Source organism: Triturus cristatus, chromosome 7, assembly GCF_964204655.1.
Source record: "Triturus cristatus chromosome 7, aTriCri1.1, whole genome shotgun sequence".
Lineage (NCBI taxonomy): Eukaryota > Metazoa > Chordata > Amphibia > Caudata > Salamandridae > Triturus > Triturus cristatus.
This window is the reverse complement of record NC_140590.1, coordinates 1,800,208,382-1,800,233,782: the sequence shown is the minus strand read 5'-3', so window position 1 is coordinate 1,800,233,782 and position 25,401 is coordinate 1,800,208,382.

Sequence of the window (25,401 nt, the reverse complement as noted above, 5' to 3'; positions counted from 1 at the left end):
AATCCTCAGATGTTGACCTCAGTCCTGTACAAGTCCAGCCTCAAGTGGCTGCTGTTCTGCCATTCATCAATGGATCTCATGCAATCTAGAATATTGGAACTGGCAATGTCTGCGTCCTTGGTGAGGGTGAGGAGCACCTGGCATACGAGTTGATGATGAGGTTGTGTGCGAATGTGATGGTGGAGAGGGGGGTCCAGGACACATTGTAGATTGACACGCTGAGAGATGATACCTGTGCCATGTGCCTCACAATGACAGCATACTACATGCAGAAGCCTTGAGTCCCACTCCCATGGCCTTGCCGGGGTACAGAGCCGGTGGGGAGTAGGAGGGACATGACCTGGTGGGTGTGACAGGGCCTGGAAGGCGTGGCAGCACTGTGTAGGCAGTTGGAGTTGCACACTCATCATGCAAAGGTGTTGTGTGCGCTTAGTGTATGCCTGAGAGCTGGCGGCAGATGTGTGGATGGACATTGCTTGGAGGGTTGCTGCAACATCAGACTGTAGTGTGATGTGGGTCATGCAAGGACATGAGGCTCGTGCAATGTGCACGTTGCATGTGCAGACGGTCCAGCCTTTGGCACCGCGTGGCTGCAACTGTGGCACAGACAAGCTGATGACAGCCAAATGAATGGGTTGATGGAGGAAGGGAAGAGCATCTTTGATGTGTGTGTGTTGCCGAATCAGGAATCTTCGTGTGCCCTTGCTGCAGTGGCTGCAACAGCAGGCGGCATGTCCTGGGAACTATGCCACAATTTCCACACAAAGACTAGGATGTCAGAAAGGACTACTGCAACAGGTGTATGTCAAGGAAGGAGTGACCGGTTTTCAATGGCACACCCAGAGACAAAGGATGCACAATCCCCAAAGATGACTGACACCGGATCCTGAAACTGAAGGCCAAGCTGCGCACAGGAAACACACCCCAGAAGGTGTTGACGGCCCGTTGTGGGGACCAACATACCAAAACACATACACAGCCATGGACTTCATGCACAATAGAGAATCAAATACATGTAGAACAACATGCAGGTTGCTAATCTACACATAGACTCATATGCACAATCCTTGACAACCATGCCAGAGATGGCGCATGAACAGTGGCAAGAGACCTGCATTGACAGAGATGAGGCACCTTGGAGGCTGAGGAACACCTTTATTACTCAGGCTCACACCTATGGAAATGCATCAATACTAACAGACTCACAGGTCTTTTGGATTAACATGTGGGACGTACACTGGACACCCCCTTCGCACCACAGATGCTGTAAATCCATGGGAGTGGCACACAAGTGAAGGGGGTGAGCCAAACATCCCCTGCTGCACACGGAGAGGCTGCAATTCCCCATTGAGCCTTTTATGGGGATGTCCCACAATATGTCCACCCGTAGCCTCCCGTAAGTTTCCGAGGGAAGTTGTACACACATTGATGCCTTCATCAAAAACCACAATCCCACAACAGATGACTGTCACGAAGTGTGACTATCAATTCATGTGAGTCATGCTACATGTCATGTGCCCCATGGTGAGTCGACATGTATGCATAGTAACAAAACCTGCACATTACAAACAACTACCACACCCAAAATGCCTTGCTGCAATCCTTACCCAAAGGAGACTTTTCACCATGTCCGTGCATGTAACGCTGATTCAGCACACGTTGCATTACTCATGAGGAATAGCAGGAGCACAACGATGCCACGAGCAGACAGCATGCGCAACTACCTGGGGATGAGAGACACACAAGAAGTCAGGAAAAACATAGTCATCCGCATGCATGGTCATGTACTCTACATGAATAAGGTTGACACCATGCTAGTTGTCAATTGAGTGTGTCGGCTAAAATGTGTGGAATGACATCAGCACTCGAGTGACACATCAGCACACACCTCAAAGTCACTTAGCATACAGTCAGCTGGACACACACATTGCAACACATGCCACACAAGGCTCCAAGCGTGCACCACCAGACCCAGGGACTCACCATTATGAGAAGAAGTTGCGTATGAGCTGACTCCGGATGTCTTCCTCCTCCTCCTCCTCCTCACTTGCCTTGTGACCATGGCCGTCATCCTCCACGGGTGGATGTTCCTGCTCATCGGGATCCAGGATGAGTGGCACAGCTTTCTCCACTGCCATGTTGTGCAGCATGCAGCACACGAGGAAGATTTTGCAGACCTTCACCGGTGCATATGGGAGTGACCCGCCGGTCTTGTGGAGGCAACGGAATCGGCTCTTCAGGAGGCCAAACGTTCTCTCAATCCCTCGCCTGGTCTGCCCATGGGCGTTGTTGTAACGGTGATCTGCAGCTGTTCTCGGGTTGCGGAGAGGCATCACCAGCCATGGCATGTTGGGATAGCCAGAGTCCCCTACATGGAAACATCATGTAAAGAAGTGGGTCAGGAGATGCCGTCACATACTAAGATATCGCTGAATACTGGACAAACAGAGTCTACCCACCAACAAGACATGCTTGTTCGTTGTGTAGCTGCAGCATCATTTCTGGCACCCTGCTACACCTCATGATGTAGGCATCGTGTGCTGACCCTGGAAAACGTGCACAGACATGGGAAATCACCATGTTAGCAAGACACACCAGAAGGGCATTAATGGAGTGATAATGTTTACGGTTACGAAAGGCTACCTGCTGTGCCTGTGGTGGTACCAAGCCACATGTGTCCCATCAATGGACCCAATTACATGGGGCATCCCTCCCAGGGCATAGACCTCTCCCTTGATACCTGTCAACTGCTCAGGAGTTGGAAAATGGATGAATTCATCCAGGTGCTCCAACATGGCTTCTAAAACATCATGCAGGACCAGGCTGAACATGGTCTGGGACATGCTACCCACATCAGCTATGGTCAATTGAAACGTACCGGTGGCAAAGAAATGTAGGGCTGACATCACCTTCATCTTGGGGGTCAGCGCAGTCGGATAACTGTGTCGCGGTTGGAGGTGTGGTGCCAGCCTGTTTGTCAGGTCCACAATTAACTGTTGGGGGAATCTGTAGCGGCGTATGCAGTCACGTTCCATCATGGCAGCCAAGTCTGGCATTGGTCGGGGGAGAGGCAGTGCCCTGCAGAAATTAGGAAGGAATAACCAAGATTGAGTACATAACTACACCAATGTCAATGAACTGAGCACATGTTCAACAGCTAATGCACATATGCTACATGCAGAGTCTGGCCTGTGCAATTCATCCTGCACACGTATGCCAGCAAGGTGATACTTCTACCAAGAGCCAGCTACAAACGTGGATTGTCAAGGTCTACATGACATGCCATGAAAGTAGCTGTGGGCTAGTGTGAGTGAACAGCCAGACACATTACAGGAGTGACATACATCCACATATGTGCATTTGAAGGATATTATCTCATACAGACAGCTGCCGGCAAGCTAGACGCACAGGTCACATGTCATGGAAAAAGGACAGACCACGCACCTTGCCATGAAGGGGTACATGTCAAAAATGATCACACAGACATTGAGACATACAGACACACGTTACGTGTTATTCCACATGTGTCCTGGTGTGCTTAATAGTGTGACATGGGCATCTACACACAGACACATGTTGGATGCAGCTACAGCAGATGCCGTTGACGGAACACCAACAGCAAGATCATGGGAACACATGACACACACATGACATAGTCACATCGGGGCACGCTGGTAGTGAGATGTCAGGTGTCATCATCCGTGTACCTGGCATCAGGGGACAGTTGCGGGTGTTGGTGACTGTGCCATGCCAGTGATGCAGTGCTTGACAAGTTTGAACTACATGCACACATGTAAAAGGTGTGAAGGGAAAGTGCGCCACATAGTGCCCCATCACACATGACATGTGTACACAGGTCATCACACAACTATTGGGTTAAAACATGAGGAGAAATGTGCCACTTCACTGCCTGACACACCTAGGCCCTACACATGAAAGACTGCACTGACAATGACTTGATGTCCATCCTTGTGCGAGTCAGACACCTCCATTCCTTTCCTGTGCGCCTCCTATCACCAGTGTAAGCTGTGAAACGCACCGTACACACGCTCTGAGGGCGTGGGTACAGTCGTATCACTATATGGGGTTAGGGTAGGAGTACGCGTTTGTGTACGGACCGTACACACATACGTGTACAGACTGGTCCTATCCCTATGGGAGTGTCGCCGTAGGCGTACGCCATAGAGATACGGCTCGTACACGCGTGTGTAGGGCCCGTAGCACTATGGTAGTGTTGGCGTAGGCGTACGCTATAGTGCTAAGGGCCGTACCCACGTGAGTATGGCCCGTAGCACTATGGCGTACGCCTACGCCAACACTACCATAGTGCTACGGGCCGTACACACACATGTACGGCCCGTAGCACTATGGCGTATGCCCACGGCAACACAACCATAATGCTACGGGCCGTACACACGCGTGTACGGCCCGTAGCACTATGGCGTACACCTACGGCAACACTAGCACTATGGTGTACACCTACGGCAACACTACCATAGTGCTACGCTCGTACACACGCGTGTACGGCCCGTAGCACTATGGCGTACACCTACTGCAACACTACCATAGTGCTACGGGCCGTACACACGCGTGTACGGCCCGTAGCACTAGAGTAGTGGTGCCCTAGGGGTACGTGTGAAATGCACCGTACCTGTGTGGGGATTTGAAATTTACAATGGGGACACATAAGGGACAAGTATTAGGGCCTACATGCATGCTGGTTGTCATGGATACCCAGTTTGAAGATCACATTTTTCCATCATGTGGCCTGGAAAAAGCAGTTGGCCACATTATACATTGTTGCAAAGTGGTTGTTGACTTGACATGATGCTGCAAATTTGAAAAAATGCTAATGCTGTCACTGGTGTATGTTTAAAGGGATTGGAGGAAACGTAGGATGCAAAGGAGTCTGACCAATCACTCTGCACTCCTGTTACTGAAATAGGCCAGCAAGGCAGATATAAGTCAGGCAGAACCCATGAGAGGGCACTTGCCTGCACAACCTTTGATTGGACACCACTGCTGCTGCTTGTGATTCCTCTGGCACCATGTCGCGGTCTGGGGAGAGGGCCCAGCCATTCACACAGGAAGAGAATGAGGCGTTGCTGGATGTCATCCTTCCACAGTTCCCCAGCATGTATGGTAGACCAGGGGTGCAGGTGAGTGCTGACTCCACTACCTTTGACTGTGCCCCTTCTTTTTGTGACTGGCACTTCTGGCATTGTGTCCAGGTGTGACAGACATGAAATGTTGTTTAGAGTGGGTCCCGGGGGGGGGGGGGGGAATGGCTCATGTGGTTCATGTGTGCACTCCTCACTTGCACTGTGCTTACTGTGACATTCATTGCATGCTGCATGGCACATTCAGCATAGCTAATCCTCTTGGCCCTTCTTGTTCTATAGTCCTGAGGTGATTCAGTGTTCCCCCCGTGTGACAGGTGACTGTACCCACAGATGTGTGTGAGTTGAGTGGAGCTATGGTGAGAGTGTCCAAATGATCTGGACATTGATGTGTGTGAATGTTCCTTGTCATGTGGGTGAGTGTCTATGTGGAGTGTTGCACCACAGCTGCATGGAGGAGGCAACAGCTCGACCCATCTGATGTGAGAAGTGATCCGTGCTGTGTGTCTGACTTGCTGGGCTAGCCCCACGCCTGTGACACCCCCCAGGCAAGTGGCACATGTGCAGAGTGAGGTTTGTATCGGCTGTTTCCACTGGCAGGTGAATGATCTGTGCCTGTCTGTGTCTGTGTAGTCTGCTGTTGTTGGGTCAGTGGCCTGGGGCATGTGACTGCTTGGAGGTGCTGGCCATCAGCTTTGTGTTGCTTGTGATGTCCAGTGTGTGCCATGATCAGGGAGTGTGGGGCACCCTCATGCCACCTGTGTACTTTCAATGCCATGTAGTGCATTGGGGCTTCCACAGAGCCTACTGTCCCTATGACAAAGGTGCTATTCGTTGGCAGCATACTATGCCCTGTTCAACATATCAAAGATGTTCAAATGTGTGTCTCTGTGACATGGAGCAGGTGTAGTGATGTTGTCTCACTTTGTCATCCTCACAGGTAACTGCCTACGCCAAGGGGGAGATATGGAAGTGGGCCGTCAGGGCCGTGAGATCTTTGGAGGATCGCAGTCGGCGCCTAGCACAGGTGAGGAAACGCTGGCAGGACATCCGGTGCTGGACCAGGAGGATCGCCCGGGTCCTGCTGGGGGACTCACCAGAAGGCAAGAACCGCGGGCGCCGGCGCCTGACCCACCAAATTAAGCGTGTCCTGGCGGTGGTCTTCCCTGACATGGATAGGCGGTTACAGGCGATGCAGCAGCAGCAAGGGGGTAGGTACATGTGTGTTTGTTGTGTGTCACCAGCTTTGGGAAGTGCCAAGTCGCATGGATACACTGGCAGGGTTAATATGTGCATTGCATTTTCTGTTCCCCAAAGTCATCTGCTGCTGTTCTTCCTCCTTTCCCCTCCTTGACATGTGTTCCCTGGTCTGTGTGTAATCACTATTGCACATGGTCATCTAGGCTGGCGGTTAATCCAAGTGCACATTGCTGTCTGCATCATGTGGGGGTGGGGTCGGAGACATGTGTTGTTACCTTGCCTGTGCCCTGTCCTGTTCAGTCAGTTTGGGGACCATATCAGTTGGCACTGATGCTGAGTCTCAACATAGGAGTGTGAGTGTTCAAATGAACAGACTTCCAGCATGCATGACCGATGTTGTGGCCTCAGACATGATGTGCATGAGTGGGAGATATGCAAAGTGCCGGGACGGTAGCTCATGTTACAGTCAGATAATTCCAGGCCCATGGAGCAGTGTGCCCACTTCAGTACCCTAAGACACCCTTGCCTTGGTATCATGTGAGTCATCCAACACTGTGCCCATTCTCAATGTGTTCAGCATAGTTTTCCCTCTGTGGCATTGTTCCCTGGCCTCATTTGTATTTATCTAAAGTGTGCTACATGTGCCCATTGTACAGGCTGACCCGATTTTGCTTCTGCATCCTCACACTGGCCAGTGCCTGTGTGTCTATGTACAACAACCTGTTGAGGTTTTGTGTCACAAATATGTGTTGGCAGCCTCACGAGGTGATGTGGAGTACAGTTAGGATTTCCTGATGCACTTTTTAGTAAACCCAGATTGAGAGGTGTCACTTTTTGTGCTGTCTCAATCACATTGTCTCAGGTATGGGTTGTTTTTGTGGGCAAGGACTACATGTCCATACCTTATGTCTCCTTGCCAGGTCTGACCAGTGTGTGATGATTGTCTGGACAGGCACTCAATGTGCAGTGACCCAGGCATGTTGTGCAGAGTGTCATGTTTGTGCTTTGCAGCATGTGTCACAAGTTCTAAAACATGTTTCCTGCTCATCCATTATTGGCACGGGTGTGTGCTCCAGATGCTATGTGGTTTGGTCTGTGTGTGCTGACATCTGTGTGGACATTCTTCGTTCACATCAGGGTGTCTCCTCAGTGCAGGGGCTCCTTATTCCAACACAATTTCAGGGCCATTTGCATTGTCCTGTGTCTGGACATGTGTGCCACTCCACATGACAGGTAATGTGTCAGATGTGTTGCCAACTGTGTCATCATGGTACGGATGGCCATGTGACAGGTGGCATGTTTTAAGTTGTTATTCAAGAAGGCATGTGCCCTGGCACTCCCTACACTTGTCAACATGTCCCAATAGTTTATATGCTTCACTTTGATTTTTGTGAAGGACAATGATGTGCATGCATGACAGATGTCTCCCAAGGGAGTGCACACGTACCACTTTTACACTTTTGTGGAACACGTTGGCACAATTAGAACATGGTCACATTTCAGGCCAAAAGTTATTTAGGATTTATACATATCCATGTTCCCACAGTGTGTTAGCATTTGGGTTAGTCCTTGGTTGTTGCTGAAGGCAACTTGCCGGTGTCAAGTCATCCCGACCACCGTGGTGCCATGTATGTGTGCTTCCTGATACCACATTTCTTCTTAACATTGGCTTCTTGGCATTAGGCGGGCAGCTCATGCTATGACTGTGTAAATGTAGTTTGGTGTGCACCTCCTTGTGTGACTTCTGATATTCATGCACATGTGTGTTCTGTTCCACAGGTGGGACATTCACACATTCCAAATATGTCAATTGTGTAAAGTTTTGTGCTTCCCAATGGATCAGATAGTATTACATTTGCTTTTCTACAGTACTCACAGGTCTATGAGTGTGGGGACCCCTTCAGCATTGGCGTCTGTTATTTGGCATTGGGTGCACTAATACTATTTCGTTCACAGTGACCAGGAGGTGGCATGCCGTCATGGTCTGCCTGTGCTCCACGGTTCACAGACACTAGCTTCTCTGTATAATTGGATATCCAGTTATTTGCTGTGGTGTCCTGATTTTCATTATTTCAGGGGGCATGTTGGGTGAACCAACTGGGGAGTGCAGGGCTTACATATGTGCTGGGTATTCCAGATGTTCCTCATGATGCTTTTCATGATATGCACTGTGACCTATTTAGTTTGGACTCATGTGTCAGATGTACACAGGTGACTGATTATTTCCTGTCTCTTCACCTTGCCCACAGCATCATCGGGGGACACCAAGGGAGACACCTGCATGGACGTGGAGGAGGGATGCAGCACCAGTGCCACCACTCCTGGCGAGTCGGCATCAAGTGGCACGGAGGGCGAGGGGAGTGTGGCGGAGGACCTGGGTAGTACCACCACCGACTACGACGCAGACGGGTCCGAGGCTGAACTCCCTGAGGGGGCGGAGGCGGCTCCAACAGCTGGCAGCAGCAGTACAACTGTCACCGCCCCCTCCATTCCCATCACCGCCCTCCCAGTTGCTCGGGTCCCTTCTGTCCGTGTAGGGCAACCACGTGTCTCCTTCGTGCCAGTCACCGCACCCCCTGCCCCTGTCTCCCCTGCTGCCCTCACTGCCGAGTCTGTGGACATTCAGCGGCAGTTGCAGGTTGGGCAGACATCGATCCTGACTGTCCTCCATGGCCACACCAGACTGCTGACACAGATGGTGTCGTACATGGAGGGCATGTCATCAGCGATGTCTGACCAACGGATGTTGCTGAGGTCCATGGACTCGTCACTGTTGGCAGCAGTGAGTCTCCTGCAGCGCTTCGTCCCCCCACCTACCCCTGCACCATCCACACTTCCCACTCCCATTCCTGTCCCAAGCACACACACACCTTCCCAGGCAGGCACCACACCAGACACAGGCAGCACACCAACAGGGAAGGGCAAGCGCACTCCTCCTGTCACGCACACTCAGGGGGAAGAAGGCACACCCACTGGGTCTAGGGCACACAGGCAGACACGCAGCCACAGTAGGAGTCCGCATGCCTCACTCCACAGTCCCTCCAATGTCACTCCCCTCGGCTCCCCTGCCCCACAGTCTGAGAAGGAGACCTACTTGGCTGTGCTGGGCCTCAGCCCCACTGTTTCACCTGCGCGCAAACGGGCAAGCGACTCGACGGGTAGGGGAGTAGAGTCCCCCCCTGTCCACCACCTCCCCCAGTAGCGCTGCAACCCATCCCTCCCACCCCCCCTCCTTGGGGCTTGTGGTTCCTTCGGGTGCAGGGGAGACGCTGCAAGATCTTGCGGACGTGTGCAGCGCAGTACTGACCTCCACCTTTGGCGCTGCCCCACCCCCTGTGGTGGAGTCGTCCGTTCCTGCACCACCAACACCTGCCCTACCCCCTCCTGTCCCTGCGGTGCCTGGTCCTTCCCCACATGATGCCCCCACCCCAGTCGATCAACCAGAGGTATCTAATGTGCAGGCAAGCTAGGGGAGACGCATGGCCATGTGTCCCCCCCGAGGACTTCGTGTCTGGACTGGCCTATGGCTTTGTAAATAGTGTCCTTTTCTACTTTTTGTTTTCATGCTGAATAAAGCATTTTGAATATCCTTTGCACACAATTGCTTTTCATGTATTGATGTTGCTGCTGATGCTCCATGAGTTGGGGTGGTGATCATGTGTTGGGTATCTGGGAAATGTAGTAGTCTGATGCTCATGGGGTAGACCCTGGTATCTGCGTGGCATCACAAGGTCTCTGCAATGATTCTTTGGTCGTGTATGCTCTTTGTGTTTTGAGACATTGTCCCAAGGAGTGTTCCTTCCTCTGTGGCACCTGACATCTTCCCTGCAGGGAGTTGCACCATTGTTGCGCTGACCTGTGTCTACATTCCCTTGGTGGCTGATGGATCCCATCAACTATGTCCATGCCTGCTCAGCAATGTGTCCGGCTGCATCGTCTGTGCCATCCTTGGTAGTCACTGTACTTGTGTATAGAGTATGTTGCCATGCCTCCATGGGGAAATGGTCCCTTTTCCGCACTATGCATGTGTGTACTCCCAGCCTAGCACACATATGGTATTTGTTCTGCAGGGTATTTGGTCACCTGACTGACAATTGTGGGCATTGTATCTGTGGGAAGTCCACCCTATTCCTTCCATGGGAGACAACAGCTCGGTGGCTGTGCCAGCACCTGTACATTCCTATCAGTCCTGGAATGTGCGTGACAGTGTGTGTTCCCTTTGGCTCTCTTACTTTAGTGGGTTTCACATGACTATACAGTCTTGTGACATGATCTCAGTGTGTGTATTTTGCAGCCTCCGCAAGGGGTGGGTATGCATGTGTCATTTGTCATCGCACCCACATGTGGTGTGTCATGCAGTGGGGGAATGACATCCATCCTCATGGGAGTGGGACACTGCTGTCAGTGATGTGTTGATATGGCACTCTCAACATAGTCGCACATTGGGGATGCGTTCATGGAACCATGGAGTTGTGGTCATCTGAGGATGATGCACCCACCCCTCATGTGTTTTGGCACTGCTGGGAGGCCTCAACACCCACCCCTCATATGTCTGGGCACTGCTGGGAGTGATATGCACCCACCACTCATATGTCTGGGCACAGCTGGGAGTCCTCTGCACCCACCCCTCATATGTCTGGGCACTTCTGGGAGGCCTCTGCACCCACCCCTCATATGTCTGGGCACTGCTGGGAGGCCTCTGCACCCACCCCTCATATGTCTGGGCACTGCTGGGAGTGATATGCTCCCACCCCTCATATGTCTGGGCACTGCTGGGAGTCCTCTGCACCCACCCCTCATATGTCTGGGCACCGCTGGGAGTCCTCTGCACCCACCCCTCATATGTCTGGGCACTGCTGGGAGGCCTCTGCACCCACCCCTCATATGTCTGGGCACTGCTGGGAGTGATATGCACCCACCCCTCATATGTCTGGGCACTGCTGGGAGTCCTCTGCACCCCCCCTCATATGTCTGGACACTGCTGGGAGGCCTCTGCACCCACCCCTCATATGTCTGGGCACTGCTGGGAGTCCTCTGCACCAACCCCTCATATGTCTGGGCACTGCTGGGAGTCCTCTGCACCCACCCCTCATATGCCTGGGCACTGCTGGGAGGCCTCTGCACCCACCCCTCATATGTCTGGGCACTGCTGGGAGTGATATGCACCCACCCCTCATATGTCTGGGCACTGCTGGGAGTCCTCTGCACCCCCCCCTCATATTTCTGGGCACTGCTGGGAGGCCTCTGCACCCACCCCTCATATGTCTGGGCACTGCTGGGAGGCCTCTGCACCCACCCCTCATATGTATGGGCACTGCTGGGAGGCCTCTGCACCCACCCCTCATATGTCTGGGCACTGCTGGGAGGCCTCTGCACCCACCCCTCATATGTCTGGGCACTGCTGGGAGTCCTCTGCACCCACCCCTCATATGTCTGGGCACTGCTGGGAGTGATATGCACCCACCCCCATATGTCTGGGCCCTGCTGGGAGGCCTCTGCACCCCCCCTCATATGTCTGGGCACTGCTGGGAGGCCTCTGCACCCACCCCTCATATGTCTGGGCACTGCTGGGAAGCCTCTGCACCCACCCCTCATATGTCTGGGCACTGATGGGAGGCCTCTGCACCCACCCCTCATATGTCTGGACACTGCTGGCAGGCCTCTGCACCTATCCCTCATATGCCTGGGCACTGCTGGGAGTCCTCTGCACCCACCCCTCATATGTCTGGGCACTGCTGGGAGTCCTCTGCACCCACCCTCATATGTCTGGGCACTGCTGGGAGGCCTCTGCACCCACCCCTCATATGTCTGGGCATTGCTGGTAGTGATATGCACCCACCCCTCATATGTCTGGGCACTGCTGGGAGGCCTCTGCACCCACCCCTCATATGTCTGGGCACTGCTGGGAGGCCTCTGCACCCACCCCTCAAATGTCTGGGCATTGCTGGGAGTGATATGCACCCACCCCTCATATGTCTGGGCACTGCTGGGAGTCCTCTGCACCCACCCCTCATATGTCTGGGCACTGCTGGGAGTCCTCTGCACCCACCCCTCATATGTCTGGGCATTGCTGGGAGGCCTCTGCACCCACCCCTCATATGTCTGGACACTGCTGGCAGGCCTCTGCACCTATCCCTCATATGCCTGGGCACTGCTGGGAGTCCTCTGCACCCACCCCTCATATGTCTGGGCACTGCTGGGAGTCCTCTGCACCCACCCTCATATGTCTGGGCACTGCTGGGAGGCCTCTGCACCCACCCCTCATATGTCTGGGCATTGCTGGTAGTGATATGCACCCACCCCTCATATGTCTGGGCACTGCTGGGAGGCCTCTGCACCCACCCCTCATATGTCTGGGCACTGCTGGGAGGCCTCTGCACCCACCCCTCAAATGTCTGGGCATTGCTGGGAGTGATATGCACCCACCCCTCATATGTCTGGGCACTGCTGGGAGTCCTCTGCACCCAACCCTCATATGTCTGGGCACTGCTGGGAGTGATATTGTTAGACCCGGCCCTCGTAACATAGCCAGACCTGACCCCTGCACCTCACACCAGCCCCGAGCCCACGGCCTAGCCGATCCTTCCCACCAGAACACACACCCCCGTCCCAGGCTTCCCCGTCCATGGCCTTCCTCCTTCCGCCACACCGGGCCCGCGTGCCCACTTCATGCACCAAGATGGCCGCCCGGTCCCAGCGCGACCCTGGCCTATAGGCGCCACTCCGGCTGGAGGACATGGCGCTCCCCGTGGGATGAGAAAGGGAGGAGCAGTTTCCATCACACCTCTGCGCTTCCCTGGGAAGGTGGGTTTCGATCGACCCGCCGGCCTCCCCGAGGGCTGGCTCCACGCCTGCTGGGTGTCTGGGACTCCTCCCGACCAGGCCCTGAAAGGATCAAAGGACAATGGCAGGAAACCCCCAACAAGCGACCCCCAGGTGACAAGACCCCTGCCTGCACAGACTCCGGACATCAAAGAGGAGTCGCCCTATAACAAGGGGTGCTCTGGGACTGTCCGGCAGATTCGCCTTGGAAACACCTGAGCCCTGCTGAGTGACTCACGGCTCCCTGAAGATCGTAAGACCTCCGAACTTGTGCTTGAGCCCTGCTGAGTGACTTGCGGCTCCCTGAAGATCGTAAGACCTCCGAACATGTGCTTGAGCCCTGCTGAGTGACTCGCGGCTCCCTGAAGATCGTAAGACCTCCGAACTTGTGCTTGAGCCCTGCTGAGTGACTCGCGGCTCCCCGAAGATCGTAAGACCTCCGAACTTGTACTCGAGCCTGCTGAGTGACTCGCAGCTCCCACAGACTCTCTTGGTCCCGCCGGACCCCACGACGACAAGCGTATCCCCCAGCTCGAGGATTGTGAGCTGTGCGCCGGGTACGCTCCTGCATTTGATTCCTATCCCCAAAGACTGTCCCGCTACCTCCTAACCCCCCTCCAAGACTTTGTGAGCCCGCGCTCTACTTGTATATATTTTGCCTTGCTGATCATAAAGATCCTACCACTCCGATCTGATAAAGATTTGCTCTTAAGAACTCCTCGTGTGGTGTCTCTCTGTCGTGTGGTGCCGAGTGTACGATCCTAGGTACGAGAGTCCTCTCCTGAGGAGTCTCCCGCCAGTGGCCGGCTACGATACCTCGAGGGTGGGTCTCAGGGCAGTCAGGGCCCCCTCCGGGCCCCTCTGAGGTCGCCTTCTAACAGATATGCACCCACCCCTCATATGTCTGGGCACTGCTGGGAGGCTTCTGCACCCACCCCTCATATGTCTGGGCACTGCTGGGAGTGATATGCATCCACCCCTCATATGTCTGGGCACTGCTGGGAGTCCTCTGCACCCCCCTCATATGTCTGGGCACTGCTGGGAGGCCTCTGCACCCACCCCTCATATGTCTGGGCACTGCTGGGAGGCCTCTGCACCTACCCCTCATGTGTCTGGGCACTGCTGGGAGGCCTCTGCACCCACCCCTTATATGTCTGGGCACTGCAGGGAGGCCTCTGCACCCACCCCTCATATGTCTGGGCACTGCTGGGAGTCCTCTGCACCCACCCCTCATATGTCTGGGCACTGCTGGGAGTCCTCTGCACCCACCCCTCATATGTCTGGGCACTGCTGGGAGGCCTCTGCACCCACCCCTCATATGTCTGGGCACTGCTGGGAGTGATATGCACCCACCCCTCATATGTCCGGACATTGCTGGGAGGCTCTGCACCCACCCCTCATATGTCTGGGCACTGCTGGGAGTGATATGCACCCACCCCTCATATGTCTGGGCACTGTTGGGAGTCTTCTGCACCCCCCCTCATATGTCTGTGCACTGCTGGGAGTCCTCTGCACCCACCCCTCATATGTCTGGGCACTGCTGGGAGGCCTCTGCACCCACCCCTCATAGGTCTGGGCACTGCTGGGAGTGATATGCACCCACCCCTCATATGTCTGGGCACTGCTGGGAGGCCTCTGCACCCACCCCTTATATGTCTGGGCACTGCAGGGAGGCCTCTGCACCCACCCCTCATATGTCTGGGCACTGCTGTGAGTCCTCTGCACCCACCCCTCATATGTCTGGGCACTGCTGGGAGTCCTCTGCACCCACCCCTCATATGTCTGGGCACTGCTGGGAGGCCTCTGCACCCACCCCTCATATGTCTGGGCACTGCTGGGAGTGATATGCACCCACCCCTCATATGTCCGGACACTGCTGGGAGGCTCTGCACCCACCCCTCATATGTCTGGGCACTGCTGGGAGTGATATGCACCCACCCCTCATATGTCCGGGCACTGTTGGGAGTCTTCTGCACCCCCCCTCATATGTCTGTGCACTGCTGGGAGTCCTCTGCACCCACCCCTCATATGTCTGGGCACTGCTGGGAGGCCTCTGCACCCACCCCTCATATGTCTGGGCACTGCTGGGAGTGATATGCACCCACCCCTCATATGTCTGGGCACTGCTGGGAGGCCTCTGCTCCCACCCCTCATATTCTGGACACTGCTGGGAGTGATATGCACCCAGCCCTCATACGTCTGGGCACTGCTGGGAGTCCTCTGCACCCCCCCCCCCCATATGTGTGGGCACTGCTGGGAGTGATATACACCCACCCCTCATATGTCTGGGCACTGCTGGGAGGCCTCTGCACCCACCCTCATATGTCTGGGCACTGCTGGGAGTCCTCTGCACCCACCCTCATATGTCTGGGCACTGCTGGGAGTGATATGCACCCACCCCTCATATGTCTGGGCACTGCTGGGAGTGATATGCACCCATCCCTCATATGTCTGGGCACTGCTGGGAGGCGTCTGCTCCCACCCCTCATATGTCTGGACACTGCTGGGAGTGATATGCACCCAGCCCTCATATGTCTGGGCACTGCTGGGAGTGATATGCACCCACCCCTCATATGTCTGGGCACTGTTGGGAGTCTTCTGCACCCCCCCTCATATGTCTGTGCACTGCTGGGAGTCCTCTGCACCCACCCCTCATATGTCTGGGCACTGCTGGGAGGCCTCTGCACCCACCCCTCATATGTCTGGGCACTGCTGGGAGTGATATGCACCCACCCCTCATATGTCTGGGCACTGCTGGGAGGCCTCTGCTCCCACCCCTCATATGTCTGGACACTGCTGGGAGTGATATGCACCCAGCCCTCATATGTCTGGGCACTGCTGGGAGTCCTCTGCACCCCCCCCATATGTCTGGGCACTGCTGGGAGTGATATACACCCACCCCTCATATGTCTGGGCACTGCTGGGAGGCCTCTGCACCCACCCTCATATGTCTGGGCACTGCTGGGAGTCCTCTGCACCCACCCTCATATGTCTGGGCACTGCTGGGAGTGATATGCACCCACCCCTCATATGTCTGGGCACTGCTGGGAGTGATATGCACCCATCCCTCATATGTCTGGGCACTGCTGGGAGGCCTCTGCTCCCACCCCTCATATGTCTGGACACTGCTGGGAGTGATATGCACCCAGCCCTCATATGTCTGGGCACTGCTGGGAGTCCTCTGCACCCCCCCCCCCTATATGTCTGGGCACTGCTGGGTGTGATATGCACCCACCCCTCATATGTCTGGGCACTGCTGGGAGTCCTCTGCACCCCCCTCATATGTCTGGGCACTGCTGGGAGGCCTCTGCACCCACCCCTCATATGTCTGGGCACTGCTGGGAGGCCTCTGCACCTACCCCTCATATGTCTGGGCACTGCTGGGAGTCCTCTGCACCCACCCTCATATGTCTCGGCACTGCTGGGAGGCCTCTGCACCCACCCCTTATATGTCTGGGCACAGCAGGGAGGCCTCTGCACCCACCCCTCATATGTCTGGGCACTGCTGGGAGTCCTCTGCACCCACCCCTCATATGTCTGGGCACTGCTGGGAGTCCTCTGCACCCACCCCTCATATGTCTGGGCACTGCTGGGAGGCCTCTGCACCCATCCCGCATATGTCTGGGCACTGCTGGGAGTGATATGCACCCACCCCTCATATGTCTGGACACTGCTGGGAGGCCTCTGCACCCACCCCTCATATGTCTGGGCACTGCCGGGAGTGATATGCACCCACCCCTCATATGTCTGGGCACTGCTGGGAGTCCTCTGCACCCCCCTTCATATGTCTGTGCACTGCTGGGAGTCCTCTGCACCCACCCCTCATATGTCTGGGCACTGCTGGGAGGCCTCTGCACCCACCCCTCATATGTTTGGGCACTGCTGGGAGTGATATGCACCCACCCCTCATATGTCTGGGCACTGCTGGGAGGCCTCTGCTCCCACCCCTCATATGTCTGGACACTGCTGGGAGTGATATGCACCCAGCCCTCATATGTCTGGGCACTGCTGGGAGTCCTCTGCACCCCCCCATATGTCTGGGCACTGCTGGGAGTGATATGCACCCACCCCTCATATGTCTGGGCACTGCTGGGAGGCCTCTGCACCCACCCTCATATGTCTGGGCACTGCTGGGAGTCCTCTGCACCCACCCCTCATATGTCTGGGCACTGCTGGGAGTGATATGCACCCACCCCTCATATGTCTGGGCACTGCTGGGAGGCCTCTGCACCCACCCCTCATATGTCTGGGCACTGCTGGGAGTGACATGCACCCACCCCTCATATGTCTGGGAACTGCTGGGAGTCCTCTGCACCCCCCCCTCATATGTCTGGGCACTGCTGGGAGTCCTCTGCACCCACCCCTCATATGTCTGGGCACTGCTGGGAGGCCTCTGCACCCACCCCTCATATGTCTGGGCACTGCTGGGAGTCCTCTGCACCCACCCCTCATATGTCTGGGCACTGCTGGGAGTCCTCTGCACCCACCCCTCATATGTCTGGGCATTGCTGGGAGGCCTCTGCACCCACCCCTCATATGTCTGGGCACTGCTGGGAGTGATATGCACCCACCCCTCATATGTCTGGGCACTGCTGGGAGGCCTCTGCACCCACCCCTCATATGTCTGGGCACTGCTGGGAGTGATATGCACCCACCCCTCATATGTCTGGGCACTGCTGGGAGTCCTCTGCACCCCCCCTCATATATCTGGGCACTTCTGGGAGTCCTCTGCACCCACCCCTCATATGTCTGGGCACTGCTGGGAGGCCTCTGCACCCACCCCTCATATGTCTGGGCACTGCTGGGAGTGATATGCACCCACCCCTCATATGTCTGGGCACTGCTAGGAGGCCTCTGCTCCCACCTCTCATATGTCTGGGCACTGCTGGGAGTGATATGCACCCACCCCTCATATGTCTGGGCACTGCTGGGAGTCCTCTGCACCCCCCTCATATGTCTGGGCACTGCTGGGAGTTATATGCACCCACCCCTCACATGTCTGGGCACTGCTGGGAGGCCTCTGCACCCACCTCTCATATGTCTGGGCACTGCTGGGAGTCCTCTGTACCCACCACTCATATGTCTGGGTACTGCTGGGAGTGATATGCACCCACCCCTCATATGTCTGGGCACTGCTGGGAGGCCTCTGCACCCACCCCTCATATGTCTGGGCACTGCAGGGAGTGATATGCTCCCACCCCTCATATGTCTGGGCACTGCTGGGAGTCCTCTGCACCCCCCCTCATATGTCTGGGCACTGCTGGGAGTCCTCTGCACCCACCCCTCATATGTCTGGGCACTGCTGGGAGGCCTCTGCACCCACCCCTCATATGTCTGGGCACTGCTGGGAGGCCTCTGCACCCACCCCTCATATGTCTGGGCACTGCTGGGAGTCCTCTGCACCCACCCCTCATATGTCTGGGCACTGCTGGGAGTCCTCTGCACCCACCCCTCATATATCTGGGCACTTCTGGGAGGCCTCTGCACCCACCCCTCATATGTCTGGGCACTGCTGGGAGTCCTCTGCACCCACCCCTCATATGTGTGGGCACTGCTGGGATTGATATGCACCCACCCCTCATATGTCTGGGCACTGCTGGGAGTCCTCTGCAGCCACGCACCCATCCACCCACCCGCCCCCTTGGTGCAGTACACTGCTGTCCTGTGCATACACACACACCAATATACTGCTTATATTCTGCAACAGGCCCTATGCCAACATTCGTGGCGTGTGTACGCCTTGCATCCATTCTGTACTGGTGCCGTAGGGGTACAGGTGGGAGGGACCCTAACCCCGCATTCATAGGGTGTACGGGCCGTACCCACGCTGTGAGGGCGTGGGTACGGCACGTACCCCTCCATCACCACTCCAATGGTGGTACGGCCCATTCCCACGCTGTGGGGGCGTGGGTACGGGCCGTACCACCATTGTAGTGGTGATGGAGGTGTACACGCTGTACCCACGCTGTGGGGGCGTGGGTACGGGCCGCACAACCATTGGGGTGGTGATGTAGGGGTATGCGCCATACCCACGCTGTGGGGGCGTGGGTACGGCACGTACCACCATTGTTGTGGTGACGGGTACGCGTCCACGTCCACTTCCGTTGTGGCGGGACGAGGGATTGGTGGACACGCCCCCCGAAGTGACCAGACCATGGGGGTAAGTTATGTGCAGGATATATATGTTTTAACTTGGTGGGGTTATGTTTCCTCCCCTCGCCCCCCACCCCTTTGCCCCTGGGTGTTGTTCTGACCTTCTGCGGCGTCTGTGTCGGTTTCGGTGCTCCAGGTCGTAGGCTAGGAGGGCCGGGATGACACGTAGGATGGGGTCCATGGCTGTCCGTCGCGTACCGGTGCTCCTTCTTCTCGTCGTCCTCAATTTCCCAGGAGTTTTTGGCTGCCGTAATTAATGAGCGGTGCGGACTGACGTCGGCACGGATCATACTAGCTGGTCCGTAAAACGCTGCCTGACTACGTCTGGACGTCACATACGCGATGTCCCGGATCGGAATTGTGGATACTTTTTCCCGGTCGGTGTTTTGTACGACTCGTACGGAAATGGTATTTCTGTACGAATCGTACTTGCGGGTTTGTAAGGTGGTTTTCCCGGGTACGAGTCGTACGGAGAATACGCTCCGTACGACCATTCGTACCCGGGTTTTACAGGATCGGAATCGGCACCTTAATGTGAGAATTTTACAGAATTTGAGAGCTAGGACGAACTCGCAAGAGCCAAATCCAAGACTTACTCAGTATGAAGCGTTGGACAAATGGGAAGTAGAAGCTTATCAAGGAGAAAAAGACCGAAGTGGTAGAAGATTCAGAGGCTTTATGCCTAGATATCCATTTGAGAGGTAAGATGATCAAATGAAAAGATGGAGAAGAGCTGTAGTGACCGAGGGTCTATATCCAGTTTTGACAGTAGGGAATTAGACAGGTACTAAGTGTAAGGAGAAAAAGAAAAATATAGAAATGTCTGGAGAAGGCTTGGATGAATCTGATGATGAATTATTAGAGGATATGATGACTAAAAGACCTCCACCATATGAAGAAAATTCAGGGGAGGTGATTCCAAATGCCCCACAAATGGTAACTCCATTTTACCAAAATAGTTACCAAAATAGCTAGACTAGTGCGAGAAAATGAAGTGAGCTTGCTAAATAAAGCCAGAACGGAACAAGTACAGAAAATAAATCAGTTTTTCTGAACATAGAAGCTTTGACGGTATCAGTGACAATTTGTCCTATGGTTCCAATATTTAAGGAGAATTCGACTTTGCCAAAAGTGCACACATTTTCAGTTCAAAAAAGTAGTATAAGGAGTGAAGTAGTGTTGGTAACAAATGAGAATAGACAAGATGACCAACATAACACACTGTTAGACCTACCGGTTGGTGACTTATTAACAGAAACTCCAAGGAGAAACATTCAATTAAACCCAAGAAAAATAGGGCCAGATTCTACTCCAATATCAGGGGATTCAGTAGGTCCCTCTCCAGAAGAATTAACTAATTGGATAAAAGAAATGACCAAGCCAAAAGCTCAACCAAAGAGTTTAAATGTGAGCCAATTGAAAGTAGATTTAGAAGAGATGATTATTGGAACGGTAAGTCCAGATAGACTAGGGACATACAGTGATGAAGAGTTACTGTTTTTTTGTAAAAGTATTACTTGGAAAGTGAAAAATGTTCATGAAAAACTATCGGAAGTTGCTAGTGAGTTTGGTGTAGATATAGAAAAGTCAAAGGTGTTGCAGAAAAAGTAGAGAACGGCTTATACTGACAATGATTTAGAGAGTTTGAATACGTCAGGGAGAAGATTGCAGATAAAGGAATTAATGAATATTTTGAAGAAATGGGGAACTGTAGAATGATGGAGGAATAAATGAATGAAAAGGAAAGAAGAGACTACTGGTAAAGAAAATTCCATGTTTCCGTTAAAGGAAGCCGAGCAAGTTGAAAGGGCATGTCCCATGAGAGAGGTTCCAGGAGGTGGATATGTTCATGTCCCATGGACAAGACAAGATATATTGTCATTCAGAAATGATTTTCCCAGATTGCAAGAAAAGCCTGTTGAATGATATAAACAAGTGGGCAGATTTGAAAAAGTTTGAAAAGTGTTGTTAAAGGATTTAGATGGTCTTTTTGAAATAGTGGTTCTGGCTGATTTGTGGACAAAATGTAAAACTACTGTCGACTGGCCGAAAGATAACTATCCCAGGGATGCAAAAACAGGTGCACCTTCTGAAATGGTGATCAAGAAGTATCATCAGGTCATTACTTTCTTGAAAGGGAAGATTTCCCCTAAAGAAACGGATTGGGTTAAGATTGACAGGACAACACAAGAGCCTAAAGAATCAGTTTACGCTTATTATGAGAGATTGCTACAGGTGTTTAAACACTACAGTGGGTTTGAAAGTATTGGAGATAAAGATATGGGCCATTTTATGTATCGATTTGTATATGGATTGAAACCAGAGATTAGTGCAATGGTACAACAGCATGTGCTCTGCTGGCAAAGTAAGTCAATAGACAACATTTTGAGGTATGCAAATACAAGTGAAGATGGTAGAACAGCAACAGGAAAATAATAACGTGCAACAAAGTCAGAATCAGGTTGGTCAGGTAAACAGTGGAGGTAGGGGAACATTTAAAATGAGTAAGGAAGAAGTTTAAAAGAAATATCCTTGTCATGCGTGCAGATAGTTTGAACATTGGAAGAACAAGTGTAGATCTGGACAAAAGTGTAATGAAATAAATCAAAATTTGAATCCACAGATGCAGAATGAGGTGAATGGGAATCAACAGCAGCAACAGCAGGTAGTTACTCCACAGTTACAGGTGCCACAACCTCCTATACTCTGTAATGTGAATGCTCATATGCAGATGTACAGTGCAAGTTCTGGATTCCGAGGAGAAGATCAGTTTGGTAAGAATCCACTATTTTCGCAGTATGTGGTGTGTTGCAATGAGAGTGATTCAGATTCATCTCAATTACGGTGCCTGAGGGGGGAGGAAGAGTGCGTGCTTGGCGCACCCTTAGCGGTAGATCAGTCAATTCCATTTATTGATGGAAAGGTAGAAGGTAAAGAAATCATCTTCTTGTTGGACACTGGTGCTACCCGTTCTACGGTGAGAGCAGCAGATATTCCAAACCTACCCCTCTTGGGAGAAACTATGCAAGTTGTAGGCATTGCAAATAAACATATCAGAACTCCTGTCACATCCCTGATACAAGTTCATATTGGAAACTTCAGAAACATGCATTGGTTTGTGGTATGTGATACCACTCCTGTTAACCTCCTGGGCAGAGATTTGGTGTGCAAAATTAATTGCACCATTTATTGTACCACGGATGGTGTTGCATTTATGACACCTGCTTATATTAGATAGCTGGGGGTATAAGATTGATCTTATTTGAAGGTATTTCAAATAATCGGTCTCAGGTATACTAAATTGATTTTGGAGGGTAGTGAAACTAGCCTTCATATATGTACCCAGAAAATCAAAAAGGGAAATAATTCCCTGTCCCTCCCACCTGGCCGAGACAGAATCATTCATGCTTTGTGGTAATAGACAGGAATGCCAGAGTGGAGTATAGCGGCTTAGCCTAGGGATATTCATATATTTGGTGATTTTACGCCAAACTTTCCATGCCCCAGTAATAATTTTGAACTTAACCTTCTTAAAATAGCTAGGCTCAAGTTGTCTCAGGAATAATCCTCTAGTACTGTGTCCGAGGGCTAGTTCATATATGGAAGGTATATCAGACACTTCCCTATTAGCAGCTGGATTAACTAATGGGGCAAATTGTTGGAGGAAGGCAGCCCAAAAATATAAAAGTAGCTGTGGGATTGCGAGCCCCCCTCTATCAGGTGGAAGAGACAAATATTTTAACGATCTTCTAATCTTGCCATTTTGCCAGACAAATTCTGAAAACTGTGAATCCAAAATTTTAATAAATTTGTCTTCCACTAACAGGGGGATTGCGCGAAACAAATACAGTATCTTAGGAAAAACGGTCATTTTGATGAAATTCCCTCTCCCTATGATAGATAGCTGCAGGCTATTCACTCTTGTTAGGTCTTGTTTAATCAAATCAATCAGGGGTTCATAATTAGCTTTAGAAATTTTTTGTACTGTAGCAGATATGCGGACCCCTAAATAAGTTGCTGATTCCGACCGTCTAGTATCTGCAAACTGTGTATTCTCTGTGCATAGTATAATAGTTTTATTTTTGTTCAGAGAATATCCCGAATAGACACCAAACTGCTGTGTGATTACCTCTATTTCGGCTATAGCTGTCTCGGGGTCAGGTGTTACAACAGCCACGTCATCAGCATATGCTAAAACTTTGGTTTCAAATAGTCCTGTCACCATTGGGGTAATTCTACTATTCTCCAAGATTTTAAGTATAAGAGGATTGATATATAAAGCAAATAATATCGGGGAACATGGACATCCCTGCCTTGTGCCTCTCGAAATTTTGATAGTGTTTGACTCGCACCCCATAACCTGAAGCTTAGCCTTTGGATCGGTATACATAGCCTTAATTGATTTGATAAAACCATGCCCAAAATTATATCATTCTAAAATAGCCCACAAAAACTCCCATGACACTCTATCAAAGGCCTTCTCGGCATCTAGAAGAATCATTGACATCTGGCCACCGGTTGTTGCGGTAATGTCGAATAGTGTTATAGCTCTACGAATGTGATCCGTAGTGCCCTTCCCTGGAATAAAACCGTGTTGCCATGGGGTGACCAGATGTACAATGACCCTCCTTAACCGATTGGCAAGTATTTTTGCGTATAGTTTCGAATCTGAGTTAATCAGTGAAATAGGGCGATAGGAGGATGGAGAGTCTGTTTGTTTGCCTTTTTTGGCAAAGATGATTATGTTGGTATCCTGCCAAGATGCAGGCGTGATTCCATTCCACTGAATACCAAGAAATAAATCTAATAAAAGCGGTAATATTATTTTGCCTAAGATTCTGTACAGCTCCAGCGGCAATTTATCGGGCCTGCTGCTTTTCCCACAGCTAGTTCCACAAGGGCGAGTTCTATCTCGATTAATGTTATTCCTTCCTCCAAGTTGTTCTTAGAGGTGTTGTCTAATCTTTTATCTGAACAAGTTGCAAAGTTGGACAGAAATGTATTTATTTCCTCTAGGTTGTATAAGATGTCATTCTGATATAGGCTCTGATAATATTGTTGTAATATATCAACTATATCTTTTGTTTGTGTATAATTTTGGCCATTAGATTTAATAGAGGGGATTGTATTTTGGGAGGACATTTGTCTTGTTCGTAGGGCCAATTGTCTGCCAACTTTTTCCCCGTTCTCATAGAGATTTCTTTGCTGGGTTCTAAAAGTTTCCGCAGCTTTCTTTGTTATTTCTTTATTTAGGTCACTTTTTACAATTAAAATCTGACGAAGTAGATCTGACCCGTCTGTTCTTTGTACTAGCGATAGGGTGTGCGCGACTTCTAGGCTGGCTAATTCCCCTAATTTCTTGTTAAACTGTGCGGTCTGTTGTTTCTTAATCCTGGCTACGTAGCTGAGGGTTTCCCCTCTTAGCGCAGCTTTAAAACAATCCCAAACTATATTTCTGGGAGCACTGTATCGATTTAAATTGAAGTAACACTGAGCCCAGTTCCTAATGAAATTAACATAATCGCTATTAACCAAAAGTTTTCTATCAAAAGTCCAAACTGAGGGTTTTCTAGCAGTGTTCGATAAATTGATGGTAAGGGCTAGGGCATTGTGATCTGAGATTAATTTAGGATGTTTTACAATCGTTGCTGAGTCGGAGATATTTCTGGTAGTAAATATATAATCAATTCTGCTATATTTATTGTGTGGATTTGAAAAAAATGTATACCCCGGGTCCCCTCGGTGTTTAAGGGACCAAATATCAATTAGATTATGGCTCGTAAGAAGTGAATTAATAGCTCTAAATACTTTCGGTTTTCGACCATAATAGCTATGATTGCCTTGAGTATCATTAACAGAATCAAGTGTGATATTAAAATCACCGGTCAAAATTAGTGGACCAGGCCAGCCTGCCAAGTCTAGTTCTAAACTTTCGAACATAGATGTATCGTCCAGATTTGACCCGTAGGCGGAGCAGATGGTTATCCCTGCGGTAAGCTCCACTATTACCCATCTACCAAACTGGTCGACTGCTTGGCGTTTGGGCATCCCTAAATAGCTCTTGCCTAAAATGGCCACCCCGCGAATATTTGTTGTTTGAGTTGTG